At 42.8% G+C, this 27,990-nt stretch overlaps 1 long non-coding RNA gene across 1 annotated transcript; it reads right to left on the bottom strand.

Annotated features, from left to right (window-relative positions):
* Positions 1 to 27,988, bottom strand: LOC148509422 (uncharacterized). The gene is made up of 3 exons (XR_015869436.1): positions 27,905 to 27,988; positions 471 to 769; positions 1 to 101 (listed from the first exon to the last, which is right to left on the bottom strand). It is a non-coding gene; the product is annotated as an uncharacterized LOC148509422 (long non-coding RNA).
* Between the last annotated feature and the right edge of the window lie 2 nt (positions 27,989 to 27,990).

Raw genomic sequence — 27,990 nt, 5'->3', positions numbered from 1 at the left:
CAGGATCCCCAACATCCTATCCAGGACCACCAGCAGGCCGATCACATGCCCCCACATCATTTGGACACACCCGGCTAGGTTCGCCAAACGCCTCTGGTCCTCTGTGGGTTATAAAATTGTGGTGCTTACTAAAATGAATCCATAATTTATGAATCTAAAAAACTACTCAAGCAAAATAGACTTAGCAAAAAGTGACAATAGTGTTTCAAAAACCACAATAAAAAAAAAACCTTGAACAATAAAATACAAAAAAAAAAAAAAAAACCTTAAAAATCTGGCAACTGTAAACAAGAGATACAAGTTTGACTGTTTTGACATGTGGGATATGTGTATGGGGAAATCAGCTGTGAAATGTAAATACAAACAGATATATAACCAACCTTTAAAATTAATAAAAAAAGGAAAAGGCACAGACAAAGGATTACATCAACACATTTTCCTTCAAAAAAAAGGATAAAAGGGAAACATACCGTTGTGAATGACGGCTGGCTCCGAAACCACTCCATCGTCCTCCTCGGAGGTGGGCAAATTTCTCAAGGAGGTGGGGGGGTAATGACTGACTCGGGAAATGGGGTGGTCAAGAGAGGGGTGGGTTGAGGGGAGGGGGAATTGGGATGGAGGGGAAATCGCCAAGAGGGATGGGCGACAGGGTCTGGGCAGGCTGGGGTGGAGGGGGAATTTGGGGGACAGGAGGTTTGGCTGGGGGTTGGGGAGAGGGGACGAGGGCGACGTCTTTGCCGGCGATGACGCCGTAGTCTTCGCTTGGCCCCTAAATGATGGGAAACAAATTGAGGTTAGTTTAGAACATCACCTTGCTAAACGCTAATTGTTTAACAAACAAAAAGGAAAACATGCACACGCAGATATGAGTGAAAAAAAGAAACAGGCCAAACAAGAAAACATGCACACGCAGATAGGGCCACAAAGATAAACAGGAAAAACAAACAAAACATAACTTACTTTCCGCTATACACTGGCGAAAACATGCCAGCAAGCGGGGCGTCCGCCGTTGAAGGTCGGACCACCTGCACTCCAGCTGTCGGCGTGAGCCGAAGGAACGCAGGCGGCCGCGAACCTCCGCATAGGCGGCACGCTTCTCCCGATTGCTGATGGGGGGAGGCTTTCTGGTGATACGCCTGTCCATCACCTCTGTAAGAACCAGAAGCTCTCGCTTGGTGAATGCAGAGGCTCTCATGATGGCAATGGTGTATTTTTAATAAAACAGTTTTAATGAAGAACAGAAAATAATTTTGATTGGCTAATGTAGTTGGGAAATTAACAGGAACCATTGTATTGGTTAGTGTATGAGTCATGTGTTCTACAGGCCAAAAAATCTATTGTGAGTTATGATAGGCTTGATGCAGTGACATGCGTAAGCTAATTTAAATAAAGAAATTAACCCAGTAAAATATGCGTGGGTAAAAATACGGAAAACAAATGGATAATTGGCTCAAACATGTATTTTGGCAAAAGAAAACCATTGTTTAAACCGTACGTATTCTGCGAGTAAACAAAAACACGGACAAGAGTAAAGTTTATTGAAAAACAAAAAAAAAAAAACCGAACACATGTGAAGAGCAATTAAGCTAATTGATATATTGATTGGCATGATACGATTGAAGGAGGTAGGCAGAATGAACGAGCAGGTAATCGGAATCTGACAGGCCCACTTCCGGTTTGTACTTGTACGTGCGTTCCCTGCAAGCCACATTGGGGATGTACGCTCACTATTTGGCTCGCTCGTTAGCTAGAGGAGGGGTCGGTAGACTTTGGGGAGGAAGTTTAGCTGCGTTCGAAATTACGTGCGAGCGATTAAATTAACATATTTCGGCACGTACGCCGAACGTACAAACGCCCACTTGCGTCCGGGTCTGAATCAGGGCCAAAGTCCGCCAATGCCTCCGGTTTAACAGATTCCGGTAGCCCTACAAGGCGTAGATTATTCCGTCTGGAACGGTTTTCGAGGTTATCAATTCTATTTTGAAGTTGGAGTTTAAGTTTAGAGTCTCAATCAACTTGTTGTCACAATTGGGCAATATCATGGAACGCTTCGCCTAATCGTTGTCCATTCGTCTTCACCTGTGTGTTTGTCTGATTTATCTGTTTCTTTAAATCTTTAAAACTTGCTGTAAACTTGTCCGTCTGCTGTTGTAATAGTGGTTCCATTGTTTCTTTAATGGCTGTAACAACATCTCTGTATGAAATGGGATTTGAGGTCTGTGGGTCAGAACCCTCTAATGAAAATTCATCAGGCCCTGCAGCTTCCATATGTGCACCATCTGTTTTAAGACTATCTCCTCCTCACGATCGAGGATTTTTAGGCGTAACGAATTTCTCCATTGCCAATAGGTATTAAGATGAATGCAAGTATGAATATAAGTTTTTGCAGACTAAACACTGGCTCTGTGGGTGAGGATAAGTAGTTTAATTAACTTCAAAACATATTTCGTCTTCTAGGACAAATCATTCAATATATCGTTGGGTCCAGGCAACCAACATGAGGGGGGGGGGGCAGTATTTTAAGGAATAATTTTGAGGCAGAAGATCAGCTTCACACTACAAAGGTTTTGGTAATAACCATAAACATCTCGGGGTTAAACTGTACAATCCCTTTAATTATGAGGTAGATTCTGTGGAGTGTTTCTAAATCTTCTACATTTCTCAGAGAGGTATACACAGAGAGGTATACACAGAGAGTTCCGCCAAACAAAAGTGTACTCCAGCTTTGTTCACCAGAATATTCTATGGTTGGGCACGTCCACCACGTATGAGGATGTATTTCTATGGGACTGCCAGTAGAGGGAGCTTGAGGGTTAATAATGGAGCCAAAAGTCCAGTTTAAATATAAGATCTTGCAAATTGAGAGCGATATTGTGTCACAGTCTTAATTTTCAATACACATTTGGATGTTATGGTGACTTTCAGGCTTCACCCAGGGTACTCAAACACAATATATATGAACTCATGTCTCCCTCATCCACCACCTCCACACCGTAATATGCGTGGTAATATGGCTGACGTTTTACCCCTGAGCAATTAATCTTGCCTTGCCTTTCGCAGTATAACTAGCAGGGGGAAAGGGTATGAGGTAACCAGCATTGCGGCTCCCGTGTATCTGTCGACAGGGCAGCAAGATAGCAGTATGTACTTCTCTACATTGCCCTCAAGAGATAGAGTTGGGCAGTGTTCTCCTAAGCCCAGTCAGGGTGTGCACAGGATTTCTCACCTCATAGAGGGGTCACCAGACCAATGGAGCAGCGGTGCAGATTCTCCCGCAGCCAAAGACCAGGCTCAGGAGGAGGGAGGAAGCCAGAGCAAGCAAGCTTGAAGGTGCAGGGAGCCCAGCATGTCTCACACCTGGTGTCAAAATGGCGGCCACCCAAGATTCACGGCTCTGGCCACGGGCATCTTCTAGGGTCCCCCACGGATATAGCTAACCACCACAGGGTCTCCAACTTGCTAGTGAAGATGCGGAGGAGGTAGGGAGACCGTGCCGACATCTGGCGGTAATTGCGTCAGCGTTGATCCACGGCGCACCAAAATTTAGGCCGGTGCTTCTGTGTGTGGAGTAGGCCTCAGTGTCTCTGGAGTCATAAATCACTCCTGGAGTGTGGACAAGGTGCCAGCAATGCAGCGGGGGATCAAACAGGAGGGAGAGACCCCAAGAACAGCGGGGGGGCAGCAGGAATAGGGCTTTATAGAAGGGGAATCTGGAGAGCTGTGTCGAAGCTGAATAATTGGCTGAGGCAAGTTCAGTTTAAAATGTAATCACGGCGACACCATCTTGCGACTGGCCGCAAGACGCCAACTTGAAAATGAGATCGCAAGACGCCATTTTGCGAATGGCAGCCTAAGCGCCATTTTAGATAAACTCACATTTTAGTACATGTGGTGGTGATACTATTAGCAACATGCGATTGCATCTTTTCACCATTTCTCATACACACATTAATATGCACAATTGCGCTGTTAACTAGTCGCATATTAGCGAATGCATAGGACTTTGTATGAAACCGATGTTTTATTAGCTTTATGCGCATGCATCTGCCCCAAGTTAACTAGCGTCCTTATATCAAACCCTGAATACCCAAACATTACATATTCACACATAAGGTTCAATAAGCATTAAAGTGTATGATTTGAGTTGGTTCAGTTAGTTTAAATGCTGAGAAATAAAGGTATTTGATAACTAAGGTATTATATATGCTAAACAGGTTGAGTTTGGTTTTGTACTGATGCGTATTTTTTTTACAGTATTCCAGTGTTATCGGTGGGGAGGTCGCATCATGCAAACTCAAGTTATGGATCGCAGAGCCTACAAGCAACAAAATGTACATTTCATGAACAACTGTTAGGATGTTACAGGGGGCGTGAAGAGAAAGACCCCCAGCTGTTAGAGGCAGGGAGAGTCTATTTTAACCAGCCTGTTAAATGTGCTGTAACAGATGCTTCTCCCATGGGAACCAATGACATCAGCAACAAACTTCCCTATTGTCCTGTTTATTCTGGGGGGGTATAAATATGTGTGCTTGAATGCTGACTCTTAGTCTTCGTGCTGAATGCTGTATGACTAGGGGTCTCTTGCTGATGCCTATCTCCGGGTCCGGAAGCCCTGCGTATGTATACTGTACTTGGGTCTGTATAATTTCCTTTTGCGCCTAAATTGTGTATTGATCAATTGCGTGTAACTGTCTGAACTTTTAACCTGAATAACACTTGTGCTTTGGAACCACAGATTCCACATCTAAGTCTTTATTTACGGTATGACTGCGTACGCAAATTAGCGTCATCCTCAGAAGGTATAGGCAGGGTATTAGAAGGTATAGGAAAGTGTGTATAGAGGTTCTGATCCAGTATCGTTAGTTAGGGGCTCGTAGTGAAGTCACTTACCTGCTCACACGGTACATACGGCCATCGATATTTCAGCAAAGGGTGGAGTGGCCACATGCAGGGTTTGCCTGCAACCGCTTTGTGCTGAAAGATCACTATCCATTTCCGTGTGAATCAAGGAAGCTGACTAGAATCCAGGGACAAGAGAGGAAAAAGTTTGTTTTCCTCTGTTGATAGACCTTATGTTTAAAGGGGTGTCGCAGTACTGAGTACGTGGCTAAGTCGCAGGTTTGCGCATAGCAAAAAAACAACTTTTGTGTATGCGGTTAGAAAGCAATTATATGGTTGTGTGGTAGTCGCATTATTGTGTATGCGACTGGTCGCACAATAGCGTATATGTACTTCTGGTTGTGCTGCCACGTGTTTGGACAAAGCCATTGAGGTTTAAATTTTTTTTCTATTACCAATATCTGGGTTAACGTGTATTTTTCTGCGCAGGAAAAAAAGTGTGTAACAGTGAATATTTGTTGAACAAAGTTAAGGGTATCGTATGATCCTTAAGGGCTAGGTGCAAGGGTTAGTCTAGCCGCTCGGTAAGCAGCTTTACCGTTCTATACACAGTAGCAGGTGTACATGTTGTCTTTGTTGTAGAGAGGTGTGTGAGAGTAGCCGACTTATAAACTCTCATAGGTGTGGAAGTTGCCTTACTAAATCTTATCCGGGTGTGGAAGTTGCCTTTTTCAAATCTTATCCAGGTGTGGAAGTTGCCTTACTAAATCTTATCCAGGTGTGTGGGCGCTGCCGACTTAAATCGTCCGCAGGTAAGTGAAAGTATCTTGATTGTCTTTCACCGGTTTAAATTTTTATTGGAAAGCGTAGGAGTTGTCTCAGAATGGGAGCCACGCAAACAGTAGAGGTGTTAGGCAATGATGTGCTGCTAATGGAGGCACCGATCGGATCGGCCCGTCGTATCATGCATACCAAGTACGGTACTTATGCAATAAGGTATTGTGATTTATTGTTTAATATGACGAGGAAGAGTGTTAGACCGTTTCCCAGAATTGGTAGTTTTGACAAAAATGTGTTAGACAATGTTCGGGATCACATCAGTTTGATGCGCTCCCGAGAGAAAAAGGTTAAATATTTTGAATGTTTAAAACTGTGGCAGCATGAAGGGGATGCGTGACTTAAAAATGTGCAAATTGCCAGAAAATACATCCGCGATGCTGCATTGCAATACTGGCGAGCCGCAAAATGGCACGCACTTGCGGCAAGGTAGCATCATGGAGAGTATTGCCAGCAGTTCACGCTCACCTCCCCCACCTTATGTGGATGGAGGTGCAAGTACAGTTACCAAAATATAAAAATGTAACAAGCAATTTGTACCCTCTCTTAAGCAACTATAAAGAAAATGTTCATGATGCGGATGATGAGCCTATTGTAATGTCTGCCATTTCCCATGCTGTGCAGATGATAGATGCTGCATCACCACAATCACGAGTGGTGCTGCCATCTCCATCGGTAACAGCAAGGGAAGTGTTAACACACTCTGCACCCATAGAGGAAGTTGTTAATACCATACATAGCAGCAGCAGACTAAACCCCCAGCCAGGTAACCAGGTCAAAGGTAGCAGCGCTACCAGTCTGCATCCCATTCGGACAATAACTGTTCCAAATGGAAATGCAGATGCGAATGGAATAGTGCCCACGAGGGAAGTAGTAATGCATTGTCCTTGGACAAGAGCAGAACTAAATTCCATCATAAAATGATTTCCCCGATCCCAAAAAGGAATTAGCCAAATGTCAAAGATTTTTGAGAAATTTGGGTAGTTCACATGAACCCACTAATAAAAATTGGCGTGTGGTGTTAAGGGCCTGTCTGCCATGCAATACCGACGTGACAAAATTTATCACGGATTGTGTATTGGATGGTGACGTTCCCTTAACAGACCAAGTAAACCAAGGTAACATTTCCCGCATTGTAACTCAATTGGGTATATATTTTCCAGTAGTAGTTAACTGGAACAAAATTTTCACCATTAAGCAGAAAGAGAGAGACTGCAGAAGATTATTTTTATTATTAAAGATAGCACTCACCACCGGGGGATGATAGTCACAGTACTTGTGGATGGTCTGAAAGAGAGTTTAAAAACTCTGGTTCAGACCTCACAGCCTCCCTGGCGGGGACTCAATAGATACCCTCATAGAAACCGCCATTGAACATGATAAAAAAATCTCCAAAAAGAGAGAAGCCCAGAGCGAGAAACTGATGGCAGTCAGTATACAAGCTCTGGAGGGAATGACGGTAACATCACAGCCAACAGACACACTTGCACACACACTCCCGTCTGAACAAGTATGTGCTCTCACTAACCCCACTCAGCAAACACCACTCTATCCCACTAACCCGATGCAACCACAGGTCCCAGGCTATCCACCAACTTCTTATCCCCCACAATACCCTTACCCTCCCTATCCTTACCCATATCCACCACCTTTACCCTCTGCGCAAACCTCACAACACCACGTCTTCACCCGAAACACGAACATGTTTTAACTGTAAACAAACAGGACACTTAAGTAGAAACTGTACAGTAAAAGGAGTAGGGATCCCACATCAGGGAAGACCTAGATATCCCCATAAGGGATATGCACAGAGGCCAGCAAATGTTCAGCAGGCACCAGCTCCAATTGTAGCCGTAAATGCTTTATTGGAGAATGGTAGCCAATGCTAGGGGTCTGGTCATACCTGTAGTCTACAGATGGTCAGGTTAACGGGAAGTACTAGGGAAGAACCGGTCATGATGGTTGATGTAGCTGGCACTGAATATCCTTTTCTTGTAGACACAGGGGCAACCAGGTCGGTGATAAAATCTCCCCTTAATTTGCAGGTGACCAACGAGACAGTACCAACAATGGGTGTAACAGGTAAAGTGGAACATTATCCTTTAACATAGTCCACAGAGGTTACTATTGGGCCGTTGCATACCAGGCATTCTTTTCTCCTGGCTGCTGCAGCTCCTACTAACTTACTGGGCAGAGACTTGTTATGTAAGATGGGATGTGTTATATATTGCACCCCTGATGGTGTATTTTTAGATATTCCAGAGAGAATGGTATACGAGGTGCGGGATATGTTAGACACTCCTCAAAGGATAATGTATCACTCTGCAGTTTTAAATGAAACTCCATCACAGGTAGATGAAATGTTGTCCCTAATTCCAGATTCCCTTTGGACTAAAGATGGACAAGACACTGGATTAATGGCAAATGTAAGCCCAGTAATGGTAAATTTAAAAAACGGAAGGCAAGCTCCAAAAATTCCCCAGTACCAACTAAAACAGGAGGTAGAATTAGGGGTTTTTCCAATAATTGAGCAATTATTACAACAGGGAATTTTAGTCCGTACAGCTAGTGTAGCCAACAGTCCCATCTTCCCGGTAAAGAAGAGTGGTGGGAGGGGTTATAGGCAAGTACAAGACCTTAGAGGTGTTAATAAGGTAGTAGAGAGACAATTCCCTGTAGTGCCAAATCCAGCTGTCATTTTGATGCAGATCCCACCAAATGCAACCCATTTCACTGTCATTGACCTCTGTACTGCTTTCTTCTCTGTGCCTCTCCATCCTGACTGTCAGTATCTATTTGCATTTACATACAGAGGTTTACAATACACATGGACACGATTACCCCAAGGTTTCATAGACAGCCCCAGTATCTTCTCCCAGGCATTGCATGACTGTTTACAATCTTTTCAACCTGCCAATGGATCTGTTCTAATTCAATATGTGGACGATTTATTGCTATGTTCTGACTCGTTTATGTCATGTTTGAATGATACTAAACTTTTGTTACTTCATCTCTCACAAACAGGACACAAGGTGGCTAAGGACAAACTACAGCCGTGCCAATCCAGAGTAAATTATTTGGGACACTGCCTAACCCAGGGATTATGACACCTTACAACAGATAGAATCCAGGCCATACAAAACATGACACTGCTGCAGAATCAACAGCAAATTCGTACCTTCTTGGGAATGTGTGGATACTGTAGAATGTGGATACCAGGTTTTTCTATTTTGGCCTTACCTTTACAGGAATTAGTCTCTTCCTCAATGCCCGATCGTGTCATACACACAGAGGAATCAGAACAGGCTTTCCATAATCTTAAGGATAGTCTGACAAGAGCTCCTGCATTGGGAATACCTGATTATGAAAAACCTTTTGATTTGTATTGTACGGAAGCCGATGGTTGTGCTGCAGGTGTCCTCACACAAAAACATGGTGATGCCAGTAGGCCCATAGCATACTACAGTGCCCAATTGGACACTGTGGCAAAATCACTCCCCACCTGTTTGAGAAGTGTAGCAGCTACCGCTCTATTGGTGAGTAAAAGTGAGGATGTAGTATTGGGCCATGATATGATTGTCTACACTCCCCATGCTGTATCTGCTCTGTTGAACTCAGCTCAAACCAGACACGTCTCCTCGGCTAGGTTCACCAAATGGGAACTAGCTCAAATCGCTCCTGCAAATATTACTGTTAAACGTTGCAGTACCCTGAATCCAGCAACATACCTACCATATGTACAACATGATGTACAAAGGGTGGAAGGAGAGGAGTTGCTGGCGGGAGGTGCTTTCGGCAGACATAATGATACGCATGATTGTATGACATATCTGAATCAGACCTTTACTGCTAGACCTGACATACATGACACACCTTTGGAGAATGTGGATGTAACTTTTTATACGGATGGGAGTTGTCATAGACAAATAGACACAGGTGAATTATGTACAGGTTATGCTGTTGTAAATGACAGACATCATAGAAGCTAAACCTCTTGGTCCTCCTCACTCAGCCCAGGTGCCAGAGTTAGTAGCACTGACTAGAGCATGTGAACTGGCAGCAGGCAAATCTGCTTACATTTACACTGACTCGAGGTACGCATTCGGGGTGGTGCACGATTTTGGGGCTCTATGCCGTCTGAGAAATTTTATGACAGCAGCAGGCACACCAGTTGCACATTCCTGACACATAAAACATCTTTTAGAAGCAATCCAACTGCCCAAAGCAGTGGCAGTAATTAAATGCAAAGCCCACACATGTGAGGATGACCCGGTGTCACTGGGCAACAACAGAGCTGATGAAGCTGCAAAATGGGCAGCAGGGTTAAAAATGTTTTCTCCAACTGAAACAATTATGTAATTTCAAACTATTGATATGCTGAAATTAATTGAGATGCAAAATTTGTGTTCAATTCAGGAAAAATCCATTTGGAAGTCCAAGGGATGTGGGCAAGAGTCCTCTGGGTTCTGGAGGGATGGACATGGTAAGCCAGTAGCACCCAAGGCATATTACCCCAGCCTGGCTGAAGCAGCACACGGTCTGACTCATCTGGGTAAACAGGGTATGTGCAAGTTGGTGAGGGCATACTGGTGTGCACCAGGTTTTTCTTTACAAGCAGAGAAGATAGCAATCTCCTGTCTGATCTGCTTGAGAAAGAACATAGGGAAAGCAAACCCTACTGAGCCATCCCACATTCCACCGACTGATGGACCTTTCCAGGTGATACAAATTGATTTCATCCAATTACCACCCTGCAGGAACCTTAAGTATGTATTAGTGTGCACAGACATATTTTCTAACTGGGTTGAGGCCTACCCAGTGGCCACTAATACTGCTGCGTTTACTGCCAAGAAAATAGTTCAGGAATTTGTATGCAGGTACGGTATCCGAAGAATCATCGAGAGTGACAGGGGTACTCATTTCACAGGTGATGTTTTTCAAAATATGTGTAAGCTGATGGGTATTAATAGCCGACTTCACACCCCCTACCGACCGCAAGCCAGTGCCAAGGTAGAGAGGATGAACGGGGCTATTAAAAATAAGCTAAGTAAAATCATGGCAGAGACTGGACTAGGATGGCCAGAAGTGTTACCTTTGGTCCTACATAGCATAAGGACCACTCCTAGACCCCCTCTAAATCTGTCCCCATTTGAAATATTGTTCGGTAGACAACCTCATTTGATTATAAGTCCACAGGAAGATCTAAAGGGTAACAACGAGGTAACTGTGAAGTATCTTATATCAATGAGTAAGCAGTTAAAGCAACAGCAGCAGAAACTGAAATTGTTGTCTAATGATATGCCTGGAACGAACTGTCATGATGTTGAACCAGGAGAATATGTAATGATCAGAAATTTCTTGCATTCAGGTTGTTTGACTGATCGGTGGGAAGGTCCGTACCAGGTGCTGCTGACAAGTACTACATCTTTGAAGGTGGCCGAGAGAGATACCTGGGTCCATTCCACTCACTGCAAAAAGGTTAATCAGCCGGTGGAGAGACAAAGCTGATAGCGTGGACCTGTTGATCGCGAGCTTGTTCCGGGAGGATTGAACAGGTTGTAGTGAGATACCTGAACTGAGAGAAATTTGCAGATCTTGTTGTGACAATGGACAGGCCTGCTGTGTTCATTTTCATATTCTCTTTTAGAGTGTTCACCATCCTGGTCAGTTCGGGGATATCCAGTGTCTGTGATGGGGGACCGATTGAGGAAACGGGAGATGATGGCAGTGCTGATGGAGTGGAATCAGGAGGAGTGCAATGCCAATCAGGGGAGTGTCTGACCAATCTTAGTACTGTTATTGTTAAGAGAGCTGTCATTCCGGATACTCGGGGAAGGTGTGGAGGTTTATTGTCTGAAGATTCCTGTATTTGTGAGCTTTGTGGGCCCCTAGTTGATGAGAACTGTATCCAATGGTGCCAACCTAAATATAATCCGTACTGGGGTGGGTATCCTCTAGGGGATTATCATAGCATGGTAGGCAAAGTGTTAAATCAAACTGATTGCTGGGTGTGTTCACATGTGCCACAGGGACAGCATAACGTAGGGTTGGTGCCATTTCCGCTGAATACCACAGAAATTTTAGAATTGCAGAAAGGGAAAACTTTGGATGGAAAATTTCTCTCATCCAAACCACCTAATTTCAAACTCTATCAATTCCAAGTAGATAGATCACTTTTGTGCTTAAACATAACCAACCCCAATAAACCCGGGAGTTGGGAAGTGACAGGGAATAATCAGACGATGACCTTCTCACAAAGAGCTGATAATGAGTCCATAAACCATGATCTGTTACGCTCAATTAAATGTAGTGGGAAACATTTTAGGTACCGGTATACACTGAGTTCCACCAAAGAGATTATTGGTAAGGTGCCAGATGGTTATTGTGCTAAAATAATACAGCCGGAGACTTGCATGAACCAGATGGAAGACCCAGAAATAGGATTGTTTGCAAGGGAAATGTGCTCAATGATAATGATGCATACAATTCCTTATGTTCTTCCTGATAATGTATATTTCATCTGTGGAAGAAAAGCGTATAAATGGCTCTCCCTGAGTTCCGAAGGTTTGTGTTACCTGGGAAGAGTAGTCCCAGAAGTTATGACCCTCACACATGTTGAAATGCTGGGTATACATAAAAACACACCGTCACCATATCTTCACACACAATATGAACACAGAGGCAAAAGAAATATGATACCTGGTGATGTGCATAAAACCGCTCAGCTAATTAGTGAGACAACTGGCTTTCAAGTTTTAGTCGCACTGGATCCCACCAGGATTGCTTGGGGTACATTAAATTCTAGATATATCCAGGAACTTGCTAAATTAATAGATAATATCACCGAGATGTACGATGACACATTCAGGTATACAGGGAGAGAATTGCAAGCATACAAGAAAGAACTGGTGCAACACAGGCTAGTGTTGAATTATTTAACTGCTATTACTGGAGGGTATTGCGTAACGTTAGCCACCCAATTTGGAGTAAAATGTTGCACCTATATCACCAACGATACCAGCGACCCCAAGTAGGTGATAGACCGGAAGATGGATGAAATTCTGCAGCTAAAATGGGAATTTCATAAGGAGCATAACGCTTCAGTGGCTGAAGTAGGGGAAGAGATAGAAGGATGGGTGTCATGGCTGAATCCAGTGAAATGGTTCTGAGGTCTAGGGGAATGGGTCCAGGAAGTGATCGCCAGCATAGGCAATTTCTTAATCCTCATACTGATTGTCATAATTTTAATTGGCATATGCGTCCGGTGTGTTCCTATTGTGTTGAAGTGTGGAAAATGTAAAAACAGAGTGAAACGAAAGAATGAAACTATGATGGTGGTCAGTAATGACAATATGTATACCGAGGTAAATATAGAACTGCATTACAACCCTGAACTAGGAAATACAATCGTTTGATGTATTATATTTAGACATGCATAGAATGTATTATTGAAATGTTATTCATAGAACACCTCTGATAATGTAAAGTCTCAATTCCCCTTCAAGACTGCTTTTATAAGACTGGTGCATTCCCACACCTTTCACATGATCTTCCAAGATCCGCGGTGTGCGTATAATTGTAGTTTTATGTCCCCACCCAGAGACACATTATTGATGGATTAAGAACCACCTTGTGCCACCCCATAACACCAAATAATATGTAAATGTAAGCCTAAATTAAATTCTAATAGCAGATTGTGATAGCATGTTGTTTGCTATCAAAGGGTGGACTGTCGAAGCTGAATAATTGGCTGAGACAAGTTCAGTTTAAAATTTAATCATGGCGACGCCATCTTGCGACTGGCCGCAAGATGTCATCTTGAAAATGAGATCGCAAGACGCCATTTTGCGAATGGCAGCCTAAGCGCCATTTTAGATAAACTCACATTTTAGTACATGTGGCGATGATACTATTAGCAACATGCGATTGCATCTTTTCACCATTTCTCATACACACATTAATATGCACAATTGTGCTGTTAACTAGTCGCATATTAGCGAATGCATAGGACTTTGTATGAAACCGATGTTTTATTAGCTTTATGCGCATGCATCTGCCCCAAGTTAACTAGCATCCTTATATCAAACCCTGAATACCCATACATTACATATTCACACATAAGGTTCAATAAGCATTAAAGTGTATGATTTGAGTTGGTTCAGTTAGTTTAAATGCTGAGAAATAAAGGTATTTGATAACTAAGGTATTATATATGCTAAACAGATCGTGTTTGGTTTTGTACTGATGCGTATTCTTTTTACAGTATTCCGGTGTTATCGGTGGGGAGGTCGCATCATGCAAACTCAAGTTATGGATCGCAGAGCCTACAAGCAACAAAATGTATATTTCATGAACAACTGTTAGGATGTTACAGGGGGCGTGAAGAGAAAGACCCCCAGCTGTTAGAGGCAGGGAGAGTCTATTTGAACCAGCCTGTTAAATGTGCTGTAACAGATGCTTCTCCCCTGGGAACCAATGACATCAGCAACAAACTTCCCTATTGTCCTGTTTATTCTGGGGGGTATAAATATGTGTGCTCGAACGCTGATTCTTAGTCTTCATGCTGAATGCTGTATGACTAGGGGTCTCTTGCTGATGTCTATCTCCGGGTCCGGAGGCGCTGCATATGTATACTGTACTTGGGTCTGTATAATTTCCTTTTGCGCCTAAATTGTGTATGGATCAATTGCGTGTAACTGTCTGAACTTTTAACCTGAATAACACTTGTGCTTTGGAACCACAGATTCCACATCTAAGTCTTTATTTATGGTATGACAGCGTACGCAAATTAGCGTCATCCTCAGAAGGTATAGGCAGGGTATTAGAAGGTATAGGAAGGTGTATAGAGGTTCTGATCCAGTATCATTAGTTGCCAGGAAGCACGTCCACCCTGTTTGGCAGGCAGGCCATGCCCCCCACTAAAGGTCAATTTTAATCGATTTCAAATCAATCTAAATGGATCAACATTGATGTTGTGCTTCGGGTGCTAGATCGCACATTTACTAACACTAAAAATTGATTAAAAAATTAGTCTGTTAGTAAATGCATGATTTCACCCATAAAACATAACATTGTTGATTGATTTAGATTGATTTTTAATCGGTTGAATTTGACCTTTAGTAAATTTGCCCCTTAGACCCTTTTAACCACAATACTTCCTTGGCTGTCTTCATGAGGGTCATATACTCTGCTTCTGTGGTAGATAAGGCCACTGTTGGTAGCTTCCTACTTGCCAAACTGATGGCCACACCTTGCACAGTTAACACATATCCGGTATAGGAATGCCTGTGGACTTCATTTGATCCCCAGTGTCGCAAAACAATTGTAAATCTAAAGTCCTAGTCTTTCTGAACTTTAGCTGTAGTGAACTGATTCCCTTTAGATATCTGAAGATGCCTTTGATAGTTGGCCAGCGCTCTCTTCCAGGGTTATTTGTGCATTGGCTTACATGGCTGGCAGCATGCATTTGGTCATGTGCCAACACTTGTATACATTAGGGTTTCTTTTCACTTGATATGGTACCATTCTTATTTCCTTAACCTTCATATATGTGGCTGGACACATGGCCTTTGAGGTCTTCATATTCCTTTTGATGGGTGAACTGACTGACTGACCGACATCCCAAATTCGTTAAGCATTGCCTCAGAGTAGCCCTGTTGATCCACAGTAACTGTTCCAGCACTTAGGTCCAAGAATCATGCAGGATCTAACAGCTGGTGTGCAGGTCTGAGGTCTTTTAATTTTATTCTGTCATCCATCAAAGATTTAACTCTCACTACTTTGTTTTTGTGCCCTGCTAATAATATATCATTTACACAGACAAGAAAAATGAACAGATTCTTGCCTTTCCACTTGAAGTACAAGCAATGGTCACTTCTTGAATGGTTCGCTGTCCAGCTTTTTATACCAACAGCGACCACTCTGTTGGAGGTTATATAGAGATTTATTCATAAGAAACACCTTACCTTCTGGAAACATTATAGTATTCCAGTGGCTCCTTGTAGATCTCTTCCTCCAATAAACAGTTGAATCAAAATTGAGTTGGTGTTACAGTAGATCATATGTGGCAGCTATAGCAATGACATTATGGTGTTGTCAATGTATTGTTTTTATCCAGACTTGTATTCAAGCCAGTCTTCACTTGACTTTGCTTTTTGGAGTGTTTGGGGATCACCGAAAATGAAGTTTGCATATTCTTTGTCATACCTTTTGGGGAGTTGCCCATTATTACTCCTCATGGAACACCTGTTCCCTGACTGGTCATGTACACTTGTTGTTTCACTTTCTAACACACTTCCAGCTGCAGGCATATGAGGTGTGACTATTAAATAACAAGACTGTACTTGTAAAAAAAGAAGTTATACTGCGTGAGGTAAAAAAAGAGTGGAGGAACATTGACCTTGGACTATCCCAAAACGGTTTTGCAAGTTTCACCCCACTTGACAAAGATATTTTGCTGTCACAAGATTTAGTGATGGTCGTGGGGATGTCGAAGATGATGAACATCAAACACAAATAAAAATTAGGAAAAAATTGAGAAAATTGTTCAAATTGATCATCGACTCAGCATCCAAATGATGATTCAACATTGCTACAAAAATTCTAAGAACTTTGTGGGAAAGAATCAGAATATAGAGGCCAGAGTTGTGGAAAAATTGCTTCATCAGGACAACGCACCATCCCACACAGCTCTCTCTGTGGAGCAGTTTTTGGCTGAGAAACAAATTGCAGTGCTAGAACACCCTCCATACTCGCCAGACCGAGCACCGTGTGACTTTTCTTTTCCCTAAAGCCAAATCTGTACTCAAGGGAACCCATTTTGTATCAGTTTCTGAGGTAAAGAAAAAAATGATGGAGCTGTTGAGACAAGTGACAGATAATGAGATACAGCACAGCTTTGACCAATGGAAAATAAGAATGCAGTGTGTGGATGAAGACAGGGAGTACATAGAAGGGGAATGGAGTTAAAATGTACTTAATATAGTTAAACAAATTATGGCATCAGTCTTGTTATTTCATAGCCATACCTTGTATCTGGCACCACATCCTACTGTGGGGCAGCGATATCCTGGTTATGTTAAATAGGGCCCCGTGGGCAATTTGTTTGCCATGAATTCCATGCCATTGCTTTGCTGACCTGTTGGACTTATGATACGAGTCATCATTACACAACATCTTTTGGTGTCTAGGATATATTGTTGTTGGTACCAGGCTGCTGCAGCAATAACAGTCCCTTTTTAGTTGTACACAATACACCAACCCCTTGCAAACAGAACTTTTTTATCATGAACACTCATAGCAATTAGTTTAGTCCCTAGTTCAGGCGAAAATAGTATGACTTTCACATCAGTGACAACTTCCTTTCCTCTCACTCTTAAGCATATTGTAATTGTCCTGACTTTAATGGCATTTATGACCTTGCCTTCTATAGACTTGCACAGCTTTAATGATTTGAAACAATTTTCATTACAGCTGAAATGCTTTGAAGTTCCTGAGTCCATGTACTGTTCCAGCAATAATTACAGTAGCTGTCTGCTATATTTAAGGATCACTCAAACCCATTTTCACTTACAGTAAGTGATGAGGTGCCACTTGATAAATTTGATCTGAAATCTGAGGCCTTGTGTCCCAACTTGGGACACTTGAAACATCTAATCTAAGGCTTTTTGTGCTTTGAACCTTTAGACAACAGAAAGGAAAATTTATTTCTGTAGGTATACGCTCTTGAAACTGCAATAATTTAGCAGGTACAATCTTTGTGGTTAGCTTCATAGTACTCAACTCTAATGCTACTAACCAAGTAGTCATACTCTAGCATAAGATTTTGCAGTATCGCCATCGCAACCTCTTCATCATCTATTGTGACCTCAACTGAAGTCAATTACTGAGAGATGGATAACATTGTCTATGTATTTGTTCATGTTCTTAAAAGCACTAAGCTTTGTTGCATACAATGTGTGCCTCAGATTGGTTCTCCTAATTAAGTCTTTATCTTCATGCAGAGTTACCCACATAGCATATGCTGTAGCTTTTCCATGGATAATAGAAAAAAAATGCATCCAATGCTAGACCAATTTTCCCAATAGCTATATCTACATCTTCAAGGTTTGGATTATCACCAGGGTTACTAGTAACCTTCCATAACTTCTCCCACGTTAACTGCATCTCCATGGCAAACTTCCATGTAGCAGTTTTCAGCATCTGTCAGCTTCTCAAAACTCATGTTGATCCCTGCACTGTACATTTCTATCACACAAGTGAAAAAGGTCAGATATTCTTATTTTGTGCCATTTGCTGATCTTGGTATTGGCGTGTTCCACACCAAGGGTATCTGGACTTGTGCAAAGTAATGGACTTGGTACAGATCCTGGAATATCAAAATATAATAAGTGATGAATCTGCGCAGAGACTGCAGCCAGCAGGACTCTAGAGGCTCCTTATAAATTCCTAAATGATGAGCGGGTGAACGCTAAGGGAGAGGACTTTTTGGACTGGTGACCAGGTGAACTGAGTGGGAATTCGGGTTGGTGTCCAGGATCCCCGGTGTTGGCCGTTTACATCTTTATGTCCCTGGTATCCGGGTCCAGTATATCTCCCAAGTGGATTATGCACCCTGTGTGGTGTTATATGCTTTGTGATTTTATTCTTATGTGAGTGTGATTTATTAAAATAATTCTTTTGTGCATCATACGTTATTGCAGTATGATTTCCTTTTTTTTTTGTGAGGAATATTGAATATAAAGGCTCTTGGTGTGCTCTATTGAGAAATTGAGGGGGAAAAGAAAAATTGTGGATAAAGAGTTGAAAGAATCATCTGGTGGACTTACCTTTTATCTCTATGTAAGGAATTGATCCCTTTTAATATATAGACTTGTGACTGCGCCAGAGTGGGACTCTTATATGGTACAGATCCTACTTGCATTAGAGATGTTTATGTAACACTGCACTTAGAATAGTACCCTAAGTGTGTTGTGTTGGGATGTTCCCTTACCGAGTAACACTATTTCTGAATCGCCTTGGATAGTCTTGAACTCGTCCGGATGGTAAGTACTAGATACAGGCAATAGGGTACTCTCACAAGTAGTATTTATTCAATAGTATATATGTGGTAAAAGGCAAATTTTCACATAAACTTTACATTAAAACAATTACATTACAATAGGATTGATACCCTTTTAAGAGAATAAAAATATAATTGGATCCATGCGTTTTATTAAACAGGGACTCTGGATTCGCGATCCAACTGTGGAGTTAATAGGTTAATTACAACCAAACATATAACGTCACTTTCATATGCAATAGTGCAAACAGGAAAATATGACCAGCAGTTAATTGGTGCACCAATGGAAACAACAGACAATTGTCTCTAGTCCTATCTCTGCATGCAAGAGATTATCTGGCTAGTAATCAGCATTGTACAACGTTGCCCGGGTTGAAGAGTAATATATTGAGAATGTGGTAACAGGTCCTTTAATTATGCAAACTCCTGTACTGCTACTGCCTTGTTAAACAATTTCAGTTTATTTATAGAAGATGTGAATATTCACAATGTAATCCTCGCTGCACTCTCATGTTGGGTACTGAGATCGCTGACTGGGTACAATGTTTACTGCAACACTTCCTCTCTTAGAAGCAACTGGTTGGTATCCAATTAAGTTTAATTAGATTTAATTGTAGCAATCTCTCCTGGCTACACTCCCTGTATCCACACTGAGGATCTTTTGCTCTTTTGCATACACTGTCTCTGTCAATTTCTCTCCATGTGTTTACCAGAAGTGCACACGGTAATCCCTCTGAAGGAGAGGGAACTGTTGCTGTAGGGGACATGGGGAGGTGACTGGTGCTATAGCCTTTTGCTGGATTTTGATATACTTCTCTGGTGATTTAAATCAGTCTCTGTGACCCCAGGCTGTTTAGAGTCTGCTAGCCCTGCTGCCTCAGCTGCAGTGTCCTATCTCTGACAGGGAGTGTGTTTGGATAGCAGTATTTGTAATAGGGGTGGATCGGATTACTTACTACTCCACCTCCAACACCAATTGATCCGTCCTCTCCTGGGGAAACCGCACCTCCGCTCCTGGCACTCACTGGGTGTCACTGAAGACATAGGCAAACGCAGGGGGTGTTTCCGTCTGCCTGGAAACCCCCCTCCCCAGCCCACACCATGACAATAGAAATAGTAATATAATAGAATGTCACTAGAGCTGCATGTTCTTCTCAGTATCACAAATTAAATGATTAGCAACATCTATGGATCTTTTAAAATGTGTAATACCAGTTCACCAACGAGGAGATGTGGAAAACATGCACTGTTAGGGGTGCACTGCTATAGACCATCAATTGGGTTAATTATTAATACTATATAATAATACACTATCCACTACATAAGGAGACCCGATATGTACATATATGTAAAAGGCAGTGGTACGTTCTTATGCTGCTCCCTCAGACTCCCAAACTTGCTCCAATGCTCTGGAATGGTGCCCACATCTGACATAAAAATATTCAGCTCAGGCAGGATGGCCCTACTGCCGCATCTAATGGCTTACTGTGATCACTGGTCCTGATTATGCTGGATTTATGCAACACAATATTCTTTATATGTAACATATTAAAGCTGGATAAGTGCTAATTATACCCTCTTCATGGACCGGCCACACTCACTCTAAAATCAAGCATTTGGAAACCCCCCTCTAGAAATCCTGCGTTTGCCACTGGAAGAGATGTCCCAGCCTCCGCAGCAACTCCGCCCGGATCTGCCTCCTAGTCTCTGCCCCTCAGCCTCCCAGCTGACGGTCATCGTCTATGGGGGAGGATTCTGGGTGGTCCGGCCGAAGACGCTTCCTTCTCTCTGCCCCCGCCAGCTTCTTGTCAGCTCTGGTTCCTGCACTCTTCTCTCAGCTGCTGATCCTCTCACACAGCCTCCGGTAAGTGGGGCGCTCTTCACCCAGTCCTCTGGCGAGAAGCGCTCACTTGTCCCCCTCAGGCAGCTATCCCAGCGGCCCCCGTGGGTGCTCTTTATATAACAAGCAGTCACGTGTTGGTCCGCATCCCGCCGACCGCACGCACCGCTCTGCTGCATCACATAACCTTCAATAGGGACATCTCCCCCTATATTGTGGCTGCAATACAAGTGTCCCAACCATGTGCCCCTATAGTTTACCTAGTCCAGGGAGGGCAGCCTGTTCCAAAGTCCCCTCAGTGAGGGGTTAACACATGAATAAATAAACTGGATGTTCTCCTTCATTTTTAAACACTGTGTAAATACATCAACTATCATGACATTAAAAGACAATGCATTCCATATAATTTATTACCGTGTCCATATATGAATTGGCCGATAAACACTTTAGGGGTATCACATTTATTCTGGGGATGATAGGGTCTGACAGCATGTGGCTGATGAGCCCATAACCTATTAGCAGAGTAAGCGGTGATAGTGTACTGGGTGACACAATCTGTTAAGTTTAATGTGGCTATCAATGTGAAATGCAAGTGTACATGCTGGGATCAGTAGTCTTCCACACAGAAAGTTAAATTATGAAATAATAGACTTTGGCCAATGTACATTTACATGTTAAATATGTAATGCAATTGTTGGCGCTGGTGGTGGTTAGTCCTCGCATGGTACAGCATAACCAATGCTTTGATTTATTGAATCAGGTAGAACAACAAGTTGAATATGACACAGGGATGTCACTGGGAGGAGGCAGAGCAGGAGGACACTACTGCCAACACAGAGAAGTATGCAGTGTATCTGTGGAATTAAGTCTAGGAGATAGATAAAGGGCCTAAATCAAAACTGTACACTAATGCTGCTGCATTCGTAGCTGATGATATGCAAATATATGCTACTGCAGGACTTGTACTGAGAATCCCATCTGAGCCAGTGCAGCTGTCCTCAACTGCGTACACATACTCTATGCAGCATCAGGCAAACATCAACTTCTCAGTGAGTCTATGGCCACTCATTATGGCTAACGTAAGACACTGGATCCACGTTTATTGTGTACAGGATCACAGACACAGGATATGACACGCCCCCACGTCCCCACACGTCTGTGTTTTTAGCCGACACTTCCCGTTGCCTCCTCCAAATGCTCCCTGCCTGTCAATCACACTGCGAATAAAGACTTGCAGTGTGCGACTACGTTACTGTGCCTTGACTCATACGCAGTGCGACCTAGATGCATGCGCGGTAGCAAAAAATAGCTCCATTTGTGAATGAATCAGACTCAAAGTGGGGGATTTGCTCAAAGCCACCAATCAGCTTCTGTCATTTTGTGATTACATTTATCTATTACATTTATACCCCTTGGGCTAAAAATCTTGAATTATGCATGTGAGCACACATCAACCCGGGCAGAGGCGGCCCTAGGCATAGGCATTCTAAGCAAATGCCTAGGGGCATTCCACGGCTCTGCACAGTGCAGGTCAGAGACTCAGAATGAGCTTCTACATAAAAGCTCATTCTGGGGTCCATAGGAGGACTCGGAGACCAGGACGATGGGTGCGGGAGGGCTTTACTGCACATGCCCTGCCGTGGCCACTCCTCCCATGGTCCTTTACGGAGCAGAGCTGTGAAGGACAAATCACGGCTCCACTTCTGCCTACACATTAGTCACGGTCGGTTGCCGCCAAGCCCAGCGCCCATCGGATCACCAGGCATCTGCAGCAGCAGCATCAAGCAGGCACTGAAGCAGACTGTGCTGGCGACTCCCACTGAGTCCATCCTCTAGGTAAGTTAGCTAGCTCAGGCTAGGAGAGGCGGGCACGTACTGTGCAGAGAGAGGTGCTGGCCCGTGCTGCTGCCGAGTCTGACTCAGTGGAGCTGTGTGTGTGTATATACACACACATACATATCTGGTTTAAACTCAAATAAATAAATAAATATATATATATATATATATATATATATATATATATATATGCCATACAGCTACCCTGCTTCAGTACCACGTTTCAAGCACCACTGTCTACTAGGCCCTCCTGGCCATACAGCAATCCTGCTTCTATACCAGGTTTCAAGCATCGCTGTCTGCTAGGCCCTCCAGCAATCCTGCTGCTTCACCACGTTTCAAGCATTGCTGTCTACTAGGCCTCCTGGCCATTAAACAACTTTAGTTTGGACTGTAAACCTACAGTATATTCTATTGACCGTCCTATGGTTTCAGCTCCTTATTGCACCATTGACATGTTGTGTTTTCACTGGTCCATCATATCATTTATTTAGTAAACTGCCATGATTTAACTATACTACTTGTGTTTGTTCTTCGATGTGCCACGTATCTCCAACACCTCCATCTCGGTCCTAGCAATTGCTAGAGGATCGTAACAATACCATAGAGAAAAGTGATTTTTTTTTTTTTCTGCTATGTTACCTGCTTTTATACATAGGGGTGTTTAATGTAAAAGTCAAATAGCACTGGCTACAGATAACCAATATTGTCATTGCATTTCAACTGAATGCTGCATGAACAACCTCACAGTAAGCGTTACCAGAATAACAGTGAATAATTACATTTTACTCAATGCGGACAACATGATTGGCCACCGTTACAGTAAAATAACAAATGTATATACAAATACATGTAACATTTTAAATATACATAATTTTTCAACACTGAAACCCCTGTCCAGATCATACTGTTACCAATATATCACAATTATGCAGCTGGAGAAATCTATATTACCGGTCTCCTCATAAAAGCAATGCAACTGCAGGGATAATAAATACATGTACAGTAAGGAGAATACATTGCACTAATAGCTCTAGCACACACTATTATAGGATGTCACTGATGCACACTCCACAAAATGAAACAATTTCCAGAGTACTGTCTTACTAGTGATCAATAAAATTATATATATATATATATATATATATATATATATATATATATATATAGAGAGAGAGAGAGAGAGAGAGAGAGAGAGAGAGCAGTGATTTCTATAACACACACACATTCTGCTGCACTTTACATATAATATTTATACATTTCCATCTGACTTTGCACCAGTGGAGCTTACATTCTATGGGCCTGTTTTTTTGTGGGTCGCGATTCCGATCGCGGCTGGGTTTACACATGCAGATTTGCTGTTAAAATATGCTAGTGAATGCAATGGCAATGCCGTCGTACTGCCAGCATAGAGACGCCCACTACAGCTATCTCACATCTGTACAATACCTTGCAGTCCTGCGTATACATCAGGAGCATCGAGTAACATCGGCCCATCACGCAGAATTACAACAGGTCTAACCTTACTCAGAAATTGCTAACCTTGTCACACACAGTGAGTACACAAGCTGCGTATACAGTTGCAGTGTTAATTTATGCACGGACAAGTACGTCTGTGTTTCTCCGACCACTCCCCTGTCACCACCCCCAAATCTTGGTATGACGTAACTCAATTTGCGATGATTTTGTATCTCCATAAGTGATCGCAGAGCCATCGCAATTCCACCTAAACGCACGCATACTGTGATGCAGGCGCAGTATGCAACAATTGGCCGTCTGCGTACGCTATCGCAGTAGTGATCCATGCTGAATCCACTTTTTGAGTTTCAAAATTTTTTACAAATTTTAAAGGAAAAAATTTGAAGTGATGTAAAAGCAGTATTAGATGACAAAGCAGTTGAGAAACTAAGGTAAATTTGCAGTTCTGATTGAGAGGAGGGGTAGCAGGGAGTCTGGGGGCTGAATTGCTGTATGCTGGGAGATCTAGGTGTTTATTGGCACTAAAGAGTAAAGGGCCCCATACAGTACATCAGACAGGCATTTCATTGATCCCGATAGGACTGGAATTGCTGATCTGCCGGTCGGAATGGCCGACCAGCAGCCATCAATGATCGCCAATCTGACTGGAAATGAGTGAAAATCTTCATGTTAAAAATCCATGTTGGATTTCACTTGATACCCGACCTCGGTGTGTGGAAATTGGTGAATTGGTCCAATACTGTACTGTCTACTAATTACTGATTACTGATCAACTTTTGTAGTTTTACAGGGTTTATTTTTATTAGTAGTGGTAAAGATACTCATTAGGTACATAGTAGTAATGGTAAGGATATACATTAGTGTATGGGCCGCATTAGTGTATGGAAAGCCCCATGGAGTGTAAAGCTTCACAAGCCTCTATGGTTTCAACATCAATGACCATGCAGTGTCTAAGAACCCACCCACACCCAAGTTCCAGGGCCCTATCCCGATACAGTTACAGCTAGATCTCCTTCAGTTTCTGTACCCTGACGTCTATCCACTTTCCTCCTTTTGGGAGGGGTGTTTTACTTTGCTGTGGGTCCCCTTGTCTACTAGTATCAGGATCCTTTGGGTCCGCTCAATGATGGTGGATTCTCCCCAGCGGCAGCGCCCTACTGATAGTGGCTGTCTTTCAGCGGGTTCCTCCAGCTCTCCTCTTCTATGGCTGTCCCCTCTGTTGCCTGCAGCTGGCTAGCAGTCCTATCTGTCTCCTATGCAGGGCCTTTTTCTCCACGGTGGGTGGGGGGGAGGTCTCTTTAGTCAGCAGCAGTGATGGTCTCCTCACAATGGAGGCTTTTTCCCTCCGGTTCTGACAGCAAACCTCCTAGTGGAGGTCCTCTAGTCCACGTGCAGTCCCCCGGGCGGTCCACAGCAGGTGGGGTCTTCCTCCAGGGTCCTTCGGCTCTCCCAGTAGCTGCCTTCGTCTGTCTCCTCCTACAGCCAGGCAGCACAGTAGCCTTCACGGAGCAGGTACACAAGAGAGGATTGCTCTGGCGGGTCTGGTGCTGCTGCTGTCTCCGGGCACCAGCGACAGGTAACCAGTCCAGCAGCCAGTCCAGACCTTCCCTGATCTGCAGCAGCCCCCAGCCCCTCAGGGCTGCTCTCTTTTTGGACTGCCTCACTAAGCCTGGTCTGGCTCTCCTTACAGGATAGGGGCCCCAGCGACAACCCAACCCTAAGGTCATCTGCCCTGTAACCCCTAAAGACCAATCAAAAGTAGGAATGGCCATCGACCATCAATGATTCATAATCAACGATGGTTTATGGCCTATGTCAAATGCTTTTTCCGTCAATGGGGGAGAACCATATGGTTTGCCTCCATCGATGTCTAAGCATAACCAAATGTGTTTTTTTTTTACAAGGTGCAGGGACAGGGAGCATAGCACGGCACCCCCTGGTACCTGCAAAGCCCTGCCCCCAGATTCTAACTGGCCCACGAGAAAGTCAGTCAAAAGACAGGGATGAACATCGATGATCATCTATTGCATAGCTGGGAACCATCGATGGCTACTTGCTATTTTGCCATCGATGGGAACCACACAGATGGCCATCCTTAATCAAAAGGGGCCATTTTTCTGGGCTTCAGGGGTTGCTGGCTGGCAAAGTTTCCCCCTGGCTGCGCAGGCTCTGTAGCCCCAGGGGAGGTAAGGGGTCACTTAAAGTTTACCAGCCCTGCTATTGTAGTGTATGGGTTACTTTTCTTTACCACTATCACTGCTGTTTATCTTTAAAAAAAAATTGGGGACTCCCTTTTTTTGCCCACATATGGGAAAGCCGCATAAGGAAACACATTATTACTGGTAAGGATACATATTGGTAGTGACAAAGATACACATTATTAATGTTAAGGAAAAACATTAGTAGTGGTAAGGATACATATTAGTACTGGTAATGATACACATTAATAATGGTAACGATACATATTAGTAATGGTAACGATACACATTAGTAGTGGTAACGATACACATTAGTAGTGGTAACGATACACATTAGTAGTGGTAATGATACACATTAGTAGTGGTAATGATACACATTAGTAGTGGTAATGATACACATTAGTACTGGAAAGGATACATATTAGTACTGGAAAGGATACATATTAGTACTGGAAAGGATACATATTAGTAATGGTAACGATACTTATTAGTAATGGTAACGATACATATTAGTAATAGTAAGGATACATATTAGTACTGGTAAGGATACACATTAGTAATAGTAAGGATACACATTACCAATGGTAAAGGATACATATTAGTACTGGTAAGGATACATATTAGTAGTGGTAAGGATACACATTAATACTGGTAAGGGTACATATTAGTACTGGTAAAGATACATTATAGTAGTGGTAAGGATACACATTAGTAGTGTTAATGATACACAGTAGTGGTAATGATACACATTAGTACTGGTAAGGATACATATTAGTACTGGTAAGGATACATATTAGTACTGGAAAGGATACATATTTGTACTGGTAAGGATGCATAATAGTAGTGGTAAGGATACATATTAGTACTGAAAAGGATACATATAGGTACTGAAAAGGATACATATAGGTACTGAAAAGGATACATATAGGTACTGAAAAGGATACATATTAGTAATGGTAACGATACTTATTAGTAATGGTAATGATACATATTAGTAATAGTAAGGATACATATTAGTACTGGTAAGGATACACATTAGTAATAGTAAGGATACACATTAGTAATAGTAAGGATACACATTACCAATGGTAAAGGATACATATTAGTACTGGTAAGGATACATATTAGTACTGGTAAGGATACATATTAATAATAGTAAGGATACATATTAGTACTGGTAAGGATACACATTGGTACTGGTAAGGATACATGTTAATACTGGTAAGGATACATATTAATAATGGTAAGGACACACATTAGTAGTGGTAAGGATACATATTAATACTGGCAAGGATACACATTAATAATGTAAGGATACATATTAGTACTGGTTAGGATACATAATAGTGTGATACCCCTAGTTTTGGGAGTATAACTGAAGGGTACCCCGTTTTGGAGTAACATGCCTGGGTTATCTTAAAAAATGTATGTAGCTACTGTATGCCTAGTTATGCATAGTGACCCAGGGCTGTATTTGGTATGGTTTATATGTACTGGACACTGGCATTTATCTGCCTTATATTACATTAGCCAAACTGTCTCCGTTCGCCCCTCTTGAGACTGTGGACTAATCTCTGCCATAGACTATTTGTAATGGAAGGGGCACGAGGCTGGGATTCCTCCACTGGACTTTACAGGGGAGCCCAGTTTTCCCTCCTGCAGTGATATGGCCAATGACTGTATAGCACGCGCGCTCGGCGGGTAGAAGAGCCGGCGCGTGTCAAGGACCCGGACGGAGGCATTTAATAGAATTGCCTAGCCGACAGTTAGAGAAGTCCTGAGGTAATTGAGGATAGCGCAGATCTGCGCGCTTACCGGGACAACCCTGTGGAGATCGTCAAAGGGAGCCGCGGAAGCTGGGAGAGCCGGTCTGCTAGTTAAGGCTTCCCCACCCGACTGTG

The sequence above is a fragment of the Taudactylus pleione genome, unplaced genomic scaffold, assembly GCF_031769625.1.
Source record: "Taudactylus pleione unplaced genomic scaffold, aTauple2 ptg000327l, whole genome shotgun sequence".
Taxonomy (NCBI): Eukaryota; Metazoa; Chordata; class Amphibia; order Anura; family Myobatrachidae; genus Taudactylus; species Taudactylus pleione.
Note: the sequence above shows the minus strand (reverse complement) of the source record. Positions and strands in the feature narration are given on the sequence as shown.